The following is a 12,279-nucleotide window of genomic DNA, read 5'->3' on the forward strand; positions in this document are numbered from 1 at the left end:
TAGACAAGATTTGAGTGCATGAGTTTAGAAGTGATTTTTACAATCATTCCAAGAATGAGACTTGGGTGTTCCACTTTAATTTATCCTCAAAACTGAAGATGTTTGGATTTGCCCAATCACAAATGGGCTAGAGTACCTTTTTGGTGTGTGAAACTACTGTCAAGTTAAAGTTGCATACAAGCAAAGTGTGTTGTGGAATATGCTACTGGAAAATGTGGAGGAAGCAAATCAATTGAGACATTAGAGGGTAGTTTTAGGATGCTTTGGACAATATATGGGAGGGGGAAGAAGGCAGGCTAGCACTCTGCAATAGGAGAGTGCAGGCAGCTGTGCTGAATAACCTCTTTCTGTACACATGCTAACTTCATGATCTGTGGAGTGCAGAAAGTTGACAATGTTTTGATGGCCCTCTTGAGACCTGGTGACCCCCTGGTCTCTCTCTTTACCCCCCCCCCCCTCCCCAGTCAGTGTTTGCCATCTCCAATCGTAATGGAAATATTCTTGCCAGACTAGCATAGTTTAGTATGCTGAGGTAGTCTTTCCTGAAAACAGATTGAACAGCAGGCTTTCTTGGCATGTCAGCTGTTACTATTAGTCTTCCTCCCTCTCCTCCTTGTGCAAGGTGAAAATACAAGTCATTTCCCACATCAACCCTTTTTCTATCACCAAAAATATTAATGGGGGTACTTGCCTCTGAGGATGTTAAATTGTTCAATGTCTAATCCTATTGCCAAGCTTGTCCTCAAGGTAAACATCCTGGTCTTCCGAGGCCAGTTGAGGAAATGGTGAGTGGCTGTTTCAAATGACCCTTGAATAGTTTAAATCCCTTGCCCTCCCTGGTGCGCTTACCCTTTTTTTCCCCCCTCATTGGGTCCTTGTGCCATCTGACCCTTCCTTTCCTGCATCTTGTGATGGTGCCCTTTTTTAAGAAAAGGATTGAATCAGTTTCTCCACATTTAGTTGTGGTGCCAGCTGGCTGCATGTTTTCTAGGTTCTATTCTGTACACTGAAGCATAGCTATTCCCTCTAATCTGCAAGGCCTGTCACTCTTCTACTTAGGTGTGATTGAGTCCTCAACGTTTTACACCAGATTCTTCAGCCTTGCATACAATGACATGGACATTGAGATATTGGGTGTTATTCTCATTAACATTACACTGTCAATTTAATTGCAGCCCCAGCATTGATCCCTGTGGCATGTCTCTAAATACATTGTCATCCTGAATGTCCCCTTTATCCCAACAAGCTGCCTTCTAATCCACGTTTCTATAGTGCACCCAACATTGAGGTGCAAAAGCTAAAGGATTTTCCAAGCGGAAAATGAGGTGCTGTTCTCTCAGTTTACACTGAGCTTTTCTGGAACACCACATCAAGCCAAAGACCTGATGCCAGTGGGAGCACTGAAATGACAGGCAACGAGAAGCTCGGTCATTTTTGTTCAGAACATAGGTGTTCAGCAAAGCAGTCATCTAGTCTTTCATCTCCCCAGTGCAGGGGATTAAAAAAGTGAGCAGTGAAAGCAGTAGAATAGTTGAAGTGTAGGTAAATCCTTCCTTCATCTCAAAGGTTTCTGTAACCTTGGATAGTGAGTATCCACAGATGCTGCCAGACCCAAGCAGGTTTCCTGCATCTGCAACTTGATTATGTCGGATGCTGCCTGAATTGCTGTGCTCTTCCAGCACCACTAATCCAGAATCTGGTTTCCAGCATCTGCAGTCATTGTTTTTACCTACACGGGTAGTAAGCTAACCAGCCTAACTTTGTCATCTAACTTTTGCATAAGTGTCACTGGCAGTTTGCCAATTCTTTGGGACATTTCCAGAATCCAAGGATTCCTGGAAGGTTGCTACCCATGCATCCATTATCTCTGTAGCAATTTTAATATCCTAGGCTATCCCATTAGGTTCAGAGGAAATTATCAGTCTTTAGTTCCCTTATTATTCTCTAGTTATTTTTCCTTTTTCTCCTTGATGCATTATTCAGGATATTTCAGTCTTATGTCAAGGTGAAAGTCTTTATTCAATATCTGGTTTTTATTTATTATTTTTTCTTTTTTTTTTGGGTAGGGAATACACTCCTGTTTGTTTTTTTTTCAGGAAGAAAGGCAAAACCCGAGTGGCCAGTGACAAGCAGTGAATATCTGGTTTTTATTCAATTTCCTGCTTCCACATGATTTGCCTGGTCTTTCCAGTGATTCTGGTATCTTGCTGACTCCATAGTTGGAGCTGCAAGCAGATTGTGCCTCATTCAGTAGCAATAACTAGCAATGAGTGATCATGTCATGATGTTGTCATCTGAGTGTTTTTAATGGTGCACTCCCTTTCTGAGGTTTAAGAGGGAGCACTTTTATGTAACTTCTACAAAGATGAGTATAGGTGCTACACTAACAGCACTTGGGCAGATCAAGGACCATCAGGTTATCATTATGCAATTAGTGAGACTTGGCAGTATAGCTCATTCATGGAGTACACGGACTTCAAATCTAGGTGTTTGATCAGATATCAGTTTCTTGGCTTGACTTTTGTTCATTGACATCGTTTGATGTAGACTTGACACTACACAAATTTGTGGAGATGACTGTTTGCACAAAAGCATGAACTCTTGTCCTGGTTCTAACTGTACTGTTTATGGTTGGAATTTTGTGAAGGGAGAGATTTTTTTTTAATCAAAAGTAACTGAAGAATAGACAGCTCTATCTCATGAGTTACTGGTGAAGGAAAACTTTCATTGAGTAGGTAGTCAGGTATGCAGCCCTGAGGTGTTCTCGGACAGTTTACAGTACGAAGTGGTCTGAGGCTAGTGAGGTGTGGCATGTATTTTACATCATACTACTGACCTACTTCAAGATGGAGAGCGGTCAGACCTTTTTTGAGTAATCAATGGGCAAACTGTTGCACGAGGGTGATCCTTGGTTCCCCTCAAGGGTATTGGTGAAATAGCAACCACATCAGTTGTACACAATGAACATCTTGTGCCACTGCTCAGGATTCTTAACACCATGAGACAAGAGCAGAATTGGGCTATTCAGCTCATTGAGTCTGTCTGTTTTTCGCCCAAGCAGAGTTGATCTGAATTAAACTTTTGTATTTTCCCCACAACTCTTGCTTTACTGGTTTTAAACTCTCTGCCTTGAATATACCGAATGGCCCAGAATAGGTGTGGAAGGGTATGAAGGTTGATTGTTCTTGACCACGCTTACCAGACTTGTTGTCGTCATGATGTCTGATCACTTCAGAAGAGTGCACTCTCTCTGGCTCATTGACCTGTGTATTTGGCTGAGCATCACTCTGGTAATTGTAGGTCGTTTGCCTTTTTAAAATTATGTAGTCAAAGATCCTCCATTCCCTCTGAGCAGAAGGGATGGGGTTTACTTAAGGACAATGTGTTCAAATTGGTCTTCGAGCTGATTGCAGCTCGCCGAATTGATTTGGCTATGACCCAAATCCATTCAATCTGTCAATCTTCCCAATACATGTTCAGTAGAATTGTTGTCGTTGGTAATGGGATTTGGAAGCTGGCTCAGAGCAGTTGAACTAAGGAGCCTGATTTGTATTCAACCTTTTTGTATTCTTGACCCTTGAGTTGTCCACTACTCCTGGCAGTGCACTTGAGGGGTTTTCAACTAAAGAGTGATGGTTTACTGTCAGTAAAAACAATGCTTGCTGAACATGTAAAATCATGGGGTTCCAGAAACGAGTCTTCAATAGTTTCTTCTGAGCTGTCTTTCAGGATCTTGGAACCAAATGTAATCAACTACAACTAACGTGTAGAATCTTTGGAAAGGGTTCAGATGAGATTTACTAGGATGTTGGCCTGGTATGGAGGGAAGGTTGAGGGACTTGAGGCTGTTTTCATTAGAGAGAAGGTTGAGAGGTGACATACAAGATAATCAGAGGGTTAGATAGGGTGGACAGGGAGAGCCTTTTTTCTCAGATAGTGATGGCTAACACAGGGGACATCGCTTTAAATTGAGGGGTGATAGATATAGGACAGATGTCAGAAGGTAGTTTCTTTACTCAGGGTAGCAGGAGCATGGAACCCACTTGCAACAGGAGTAGACCCACCAACGTTCGGGGCATTTAAGTGGTCGCTGGGTAAACATATGGATGAAAATGGAGTCGTGTAGGTTAAATAGGCTTCAGATTGGTTCTACAGGTCAGCACAACATCAAGGGCTGAAGGGCCTGTACTGCACTGTTATGTTCAATGTTCTATTTAATGGGGTGTCTCTTCAAGCAGTGAAACCTTGGAGGGATCATTGATAGTAAAGGTGTCTTTGTACAAAAGATCTTAAGTATACACTGGTCAAGCCCCAGACTACATTAAGGAACTGATATGCCTTTGCCACTTTGATCTTGTAGTGTAGGCCATTTCTTTCAGTTGGCCCAGCTCTCAGTATACTTAAGTAGTTTTAAATGGAGGAGTGTGGGTGGCTAGGAAAGGACAGGGGCTCAAATCCACCACAACAACAAATAAAGATTTTCCTTAGGATTGGCCAGATTTTCTAAGGCTGACTTTTTTTTTAGATTTCGCCGCCCCCCCCCCCCCCATCACCTTCTATTGAAAGTTTTAATTTCCAGCTCATTCTCTTGCCCTTCCAAAAACAATCTTGAATCTAAGTTATGATCAGTCTGGCTCAGCTCCTTAGTCTGTCATAAATGTTCAGCATGGAAACAAACCCTTTAGTCCAACTGGTCCATGCTCCCCTCACCTTAAACTTATGCCCTCTAGTTCTGGATTTCCTCACCCCCAAGGAAAAGACCTTGTCTATTCACCCTATCCATGCCCCTCATAATTTTATAAACCTCCAAGATCACTGCTTAGCCTCTGTTCCAGGGAAAACAGTTGCAGCCTCTCCCTATAGCTCAAACCCTCCAATCCTGGCAACACCCTCGTAAATCATGTCTGAATCCTTTTCAAGTTTCACAACATTCTTTGTATAACAGGGAGATCAGAATTGTACAAAATATTCCAAAAATGGCCTAACCAATGTCCCTTACAGCTGCAACATGACCTCCCAACTCCTGCACTCAATCATTTAACCAATAAGGAAAACATACCAAACGTTGCCTTCATTATCCTATCGACCTGTCAAGGAACTATGAATCTGTACTCCAATGTCTTTGTTCAGCAACGCTCCCCAGGACCTTACCATTAAATGTATAGGTTCTGCTTTGATTTGCCTTTCCAAAATGCAGCACCTCGCATTTACCACGGTGGTACACATGGAATAAGCTGCCTGCAGAAATGGGTACATTAACAACATTTAAAAGGCATTTAGACAAAAAAAATCCATTAGAAGGATATCGGCCAAGTGCAGGGAAATGAGGTTAGTGTTGACAGATGTTTTGGTTGGCATAGGCCAGTTTGGGGCCAAAAGGCCTCTGTGCTGTAGGACTCAATGACCCTAATTAAACTCTATCTGCCACTCTTCTGATCAAGACCTCATTGTACAGTGAGGTAACCTTCTGTCCACTGTACCTCCAATTTTGATTTCATCACAGAATCCCTACAGTGTGGAAACAGGCCATTTGACCCATGTCCATACTGATCCTCAGAGTAACCCACCCAGACCCATTCCCCTACCCTATTACTCTACATTTCGCCTAACCTACACATCCCTGAACACTATGGGCAGTTTTGGCAATTCACCTAACCTGCGTGTCTTTGGACCATGGGAGAAAACCCATGCAGACACGGAGAATGTGCAAACTCCACAGTCACCCAAGGCTGGAATCGAACCCTGGTCCCTGGTGCTGTGAGGCAGCAGTGCTAACCACTGTTCATGTGCAAACCTACCTACCATACCGATGTTCACATCAGAATCATATATAGATGACAAAAAGCAGTGGACCCAGCACCGATCCTGGTGGCACACCATTAGTTTCAGGTCTCCAGTCTGAAAAACAACTCTTCTCCAGCACCCCATCTTTGAGCCAGTTCTGTATCTCAATGGCTAGTTCTCCCTGTATTCCACATGATCCAATCTCGCTAACCAATCTACCATGAGGAACCTTGTTGAACGCCTTGCTCAAGTCCATATTGATCACATCCACCAATCCAATTGTTACTACCTCAAACATTCAATCAAGTTAGTGAGACATGGTTTCCCACACACAGACATGTTGACTATTCCTAGTCAGACCTTGCCTTTCCAAATACATGTCAATCCTGTCACTCAGGATTCCCTCCACTGATGCCAGGCTCACCAGTCCACTGTTCCTGGCTTGTCCTTGCCACTTTTCTTAAATATTGATAATATGTTAGCTAATCTCCAGTCTTCTGCCACCTCACTTGTGACTATCGATGATACAAATATCTCCGTAAGGAGCCCAGCAATCACTTCCTTAGCTTTCCAGAGTCTTCTCATGTACACCTGATCAGGTCCTGGGGATTTATACCACTTTATGCCTTTTAAGACACCCTCTGTAAAATGGACACTTTTTTCAAGATGTCACCATCTATTTCCCCACATTTTATATCTTCCTTGTTCTTTACAGTAAACAATGATGTAAAATACTCTTTTTATATCTCCCCCACCTCCTGCAATTCCATACCTAGACTGCCTTGCTGATATTTGAGGGGCCCTATTCTCTCCTTTAGTTACCCTTTTGTCCTTAATGTATTTAAAATTCCCTTTCGATTCTCCTTAACCTTATTAGCCAAAGCTATCTCATGTCCTCTTTTTGCCCTCCTGAGTTCTTTAAGAATACTCTTAACTGCCTATATACTCTTCTAAGGACTCACTCAGTCTCTGCTGTTTATACCTGACATATGTGTCCTTTTTCTTAACCAAAACTTCAACTTTTCTAGTCATCCAGCGTACCCTACACCTATCAGCTTTGTCTTACACCCTAACAGGAATATACTTTCTCTGGACTCCCATTATCTTATTTTTCAAGACTTCCTATTTTCCAGCCATCCCCTTACCTGCAAACATCCGCCCCAATCAACTTTTTGAAAGTCCTTATACCATCATAATTAGCCTTCCTCCAATTTAGACTTTAACTTTTAGAACTATCCTTTTCCATCACTATTTTAAAACTAATAGAATTATGGTCGCTGGCCCCAAAGTGCTCCCTCATTGACACCTCGGTCACTTGCCCTGTCTTTTTCCCAAGAGTAGGTAAAGATTTGCACTTTCTCTAGCAGGTACATCCACATACAGGATTGGAATTTTCTTGTACACACATAACAAATTCCTCTCCATCTAAGCCCTTAATACTATGGCAGTCCCGGTCTATGTTTGGAAAGTTAAGTTCCTATATTCTCCCTTGAGAATCTCATCCTTTTTCCTTCCTATGTCATTAGTTCCAATGTGTACAACAATCTCCTGCTGGTCCCTCTCCTATCTGAGAATATGTTGCACTCTGAGATATCTTTGATCCTGGCACCAGGGAGGCAACACACCATTTTGATTTTTCACTGTCAGCTGCAGACACATCTGGCTGTGCCCCCCCTCCCCATCACAATCAATTACTTGGAACCTGACATACCCCTCGTTATATTACGACCAGAAACTCGGCTGATTGTGCTACGTTCCCAAGTCCGTCACCCTCTATGTTTTCCAAAACTGCATACTTGTTTGAGATGAGGATAGCCACAGGAGAGCCCTGCAAAAAACCTGCCCTCCTCTCCTACCTTGCCTGGAAGTAACCCATCTACCTGACTGTATCATAGTTTTTCTCCCTTCCTATAACCATCATCCATCAAACCCCCTAGCTCCTGTAAATTCCTCATTGCCTCTAACTGCTGATCCATGCGATCTGAAAGACACTTCCTGTAGACATAATCATCAGTAACATGGAAACTCTCCCTAATCTCCCACATACAAAAGGAAGAGCATATCACTCTACTAAAGGCCATCTTTGCACCTCAACAATTTACAGATTCAGAAAATAGCACCATCTTACTGCTCTAAAAAAAAACACTGCTCCAGGCTGACTTAGTACCTATGTTTTATATTTTCAAAATTCAATCGAGAGAAGATCTCAATAAAACATAATCAAAGAAGAACCCACTCTATTCACTCTTGTAGATTTACAGCAAGGTTACACTTAAACTATGCACTTAGCTGTCCCACACAGGTTCCTCCAAGGTCAGCTGTGAATTTTGCTGTTTATTCATTTTTCTTAGGTGTACTCTGATGTACAGAGATCCATGAACTCAAACAGCAAAGGCAGTAGCTGTGCACATTCTCTGTTGTGTCAGACAGCAGGGTAGGTTTCTTTCTCTGACCATGTGGTCTCTATCTTTGTCTCTCTTCCACCTTTTTCAAGTTTGTTACTAAAATTAAGGCTAAGACACTTACTGTCAAATAGGGCCTTTCCCGTAATTGACTGAAAAAGTGGTCTTAGTTGAATTTTAAGAATGCAATAGTAGGGAAGGCTGGGGAAGTCGATGGCTGGGGACTCTTGCTAAACTTGCAAAAGCTGGGTTCCCAGCTAAAACTTGACTAGTAGCTGCAAACAAAACAAGCTTGCTAAAACAAACCAAACCCTGGACTGGAGGAATTGGCCAGTCCCCTTTCATTGTACACGTGTATTTAAAAAAAAACACTGACAAACTTCTTCAAGTAGATAAACCCAGACATATCACAGTCTCTGCCTTTGCAACTCCCCTGAAAGAGAAACCAAGGACAACATGACCTTGTTAAAGGAACAGCATCATTACACTTTTCTCAAAATAGTGCTGACTCTCTTTGAGTTAAGATTTTTCAATATGTCCCGCCATTTCTTCTTCTTAAATGAAAGCTAGTATTTTCCGAACGGCATGCTTTTGGCTAACTGGTCTATTTGTTGGAGAATTATCTTGGAGTCCCTATCGTGTGGAAACAGACTATGCAGCCCAACTACGCCAACTTCCTCCAAAGGGCACCCCACCTAAACTCACCCCCATACCCTTTGTCTGTAACCCTACATTTCCCAGGGTTAATCTACCTGACCTACATATCCCTGGATACTATGGGCAATTTTCCATGGCTAATCCACCTAACCTCCACAGCTTTGGACTGTGGGAGGAAACTGGAGCACCCAGAGGAAACCTACTCCAACACGGGGAGAACGTGCAAACTCCACACAGGTTGAATTCAGTGCAAGTCCCTGCCACTGAGAGGCAGCATTGCTAAGCAATGAGCCACTATGCTGCTATTGTGTTACACTAGCAATTTTCCATTCTGATGGGACCCTCCGGAATTTAGAATGTTCCGGAATATTTTGATTAATGCCTCCATTGTATCTAGAGGCAACATGAAGGCAAAAAGGTTTTCCTTACATAGATATCGTGGTCAGCAATGTTTTTGCTAATAAGGTGCTGGAACCTGGTTCAATAATAACTTACAGCTTAGATTGAATAAATACCTACAGGGTGGGATTTGAATTGAATAAGAATCTGGAAGTAAATATCTACTAATGACGACAAACCTATTGGATTCAGTAACGTCCTTTATGAAGGAAACTGTCAACTGTGCCTGGTCTACATGTGACTCCAGACCCACAGTGATGTGGTTAACTCTTAGCTGGGCAATTAGTGATGATAATCAATGCTGTCTAGTCAGCAATGCTAGCTGGAAATGAATTTTTAAAATAATAACATCCAACATCAATCTGTCTGGTCCAATACAATGACTCTGTTTGGGAAGGAAAGGTTCTGTAACGTGAATGATGAGTGCCATTAGAGTTAAAGTCTAAGGCGGCCAGTGGCACTGCAGTAATGAGTGATGCCAGCCATCTTGGTACAAGGTTCAGACTGCAAGCTGCTTGTTGGCCATTGAAGAAATGAGTGCGAGCCACTGAGCAAGAAAATGTTTTATTGGAAAGAAAAACTTGCAGAGCTGGTCTGAAACATTCAAATGACATCCACAGTGTCCCTGGCAGGGTGTTTCACTGATTTAGGATCCACATTCCTGATGAAGGGCTTATGCTCGAAACGTCGATTCTCTTGCTCCTCAGATGCTGCCTGACCTGCTGTGTTTTTCCAGCACCACACTCTCGACTCGGATCTCCAGCACCTGCAGTCCTCCCTTTCTCCATTTTACCAATGTCAGCAATCTCCTAATCAGTACCACGCAAAAAAGATGAGAGTCTGGGCATAATTTGAACAGTAAAACAAGTGCTTTATTTAAATCCATTGTATACGTTAACCCGATTTCGCCCAAGTCAATGCATCCTATCACAACTGTAACAATGACTGTATGAAATAGCACAATGGTAGTGACCCTACCCTGGACCGGGAGGCCTGGGAAGCCAGGTTCAAGCCCCACCTGCTCCAGAGGCATGTAATAACATGTCCAAACAGGTTGATTAGAAAGGAAAATGGATAACCAAAACATACTTGCATACTTGAGCACAACAGAACCTGGCCTCTTCCTAAGCCTGCCTCACCTTTCAATCAAATCATAGCTACTCTGATTTGAGCCTCAGAGCTCTATCGGTGTCTATTCCCCACATCCTGGTTGATCAGAATGGTCTAACACAATTACCCAGCCTCCACTGCAGAAGACAATTCCTGAGACTCCAACAAGGAATTCCTCCACATCTCTGTCTTAAACAGAAAGACTTGCTTATTTTTAAAATGGAGCCCCTCCCCGCGTGCTAGATTGCCCTCCTCCCCTGGGGAAACATTTGTCATTCTGGTGGGATTTGCATATTTCCAAATGGTGGTCCCATACAATCCAATAAATTCACTTGCAAACCAGCTTCACCCTGATCCAGGAACAGATACCAGGCAATAAAACAGAGGTCATTCTTGACATGGGAGGTGGCCGCTCTACCTGCGGAATGGACCTAATCATGCTAGCAAGTGGACTGGGTTCTCATTTGATATCCCCAAGATGTACCTAGTCCTATCAAACATGGAGATCCCGCCCTCCAGCTTTCCTGGGAAGCTCTTTTGCTTGAATGAAGTAATGGCCTTCCATTTCCATATGGTTTCCTGTTATTGTCCTATGCTGGACAGATGCAGTTTCTCTCTGGCGTGGGGGGGGGGGGGTCACCCAAAAAATGTCTGATTTTCATAGCCACAGAGCTGTCCTCATCTGGTCCTGGGGCAGACGCAGAGCTTCCGAGGCTTCCTGAGGGGCAGTCCCAACCCAGGAGGCCTTTTCCTGTGTTTCCCATCCTATTCTGATCGGATCGCAGGAAGCCCACTCTCATTATAGGAGCTCCCCAACTGCTAAGATAACCAGCTCCATTAGCACACATTAAACCACTTTGGTTAGTAACTTGTCAGTAGTTAAATATGCTAAATTTAATCAGTTGTGTCAGTAAAATTAAACACGCCCGCCCACCCCCCCCGCCAACTCCCTATTTATGAACTGAAGTCCCTATACACAGTTTGGAAGCAACTAAACATGTCTAAGGATGGAATCTTAGTTCCTTGCCTCCGACTGAGAAACCGATCAAAGTGATCTGACCCTGTGCAACACTGAGAATGCCTCATTTATAAAGTAAATACACATCCACACACACCCCACCCCCACCCCCACCCCCACCCCCCTCAAGATCTGGAGTGAATCCCTGAGAAGGAAGGGGCTGTCACTGGATGACTCCCCCATTCCCAATTGAACAGACCCTGAGATTATCAACATCCATTCTGAGTACAGTTTCTACCCTCCTTTTACTCTGGTTCCTCTTCATTGACAGATGGGCACACTCCCTAACCCACCCCAGCTCCTGCCAGCTGCTGCTGCCCTCCGACTGGGATCAGACTGTGGCCCCCACAGGTCTGCCAGATGTGGTTTCTCTCTCTGGCTGATGAGATCACAACCCCCGGGCACTGTTCCAAGGGGGTTCCAATCCTCGCCCTTCCCTCGGCACACTGGTTGACCACCTATCAGACACAGAGATGCCACTCGCATCGCCGTTCATCACCTATTGGCGCACCAGTCACCAGGGCTGTTCAATGGCCAATATTACTTGTGCTCATCCATCACTCCCAGATGTACCACACAGTCTGCTTCACATTGTGGTGTTGGGGGCATCAAACAGCATTAGTTGGCACAGGGACCAGTCCATCGAAGGTTGTCAGTGTTAGGAGGTGTAGGAGATAATGTACTCAGTCAGTCAGCCTCTGCCAGCTAGGCTTCACTACAACATTCATAAATATTGTCTTCCATTAATGCGATCACTTGCTCAAACTTGTGTTGGAACTGCATGCGTCTGGTCACCGAATTAGATTCCAAGGCATTCATCACCTGGAGAGACACAGAGAGGGAGAGTGTGAGAGTATGAAATAGTGAGGGGGGGGGTGAGGGAGTGTGAGAATATGAAATAGTGAGGGT

Source organism: Chiloscyllium plagiosum, chromosome 18, assembly GCF_004010195.1.
Source record: "Chiloscyllium plagiosum isolate BGI_BamShark_2017 chromosome 18, ASM401019v2, whole genome shotgun sequence".
Classification (NCBI taxonomy): domain Eukaryota; kingdom Metazoa; phylum Chordata; class Chondrichthyes; order Orectolobiformes; family Hemiscylliidae; genus Chiloscyllium; species Chiloscyllium plagiosum.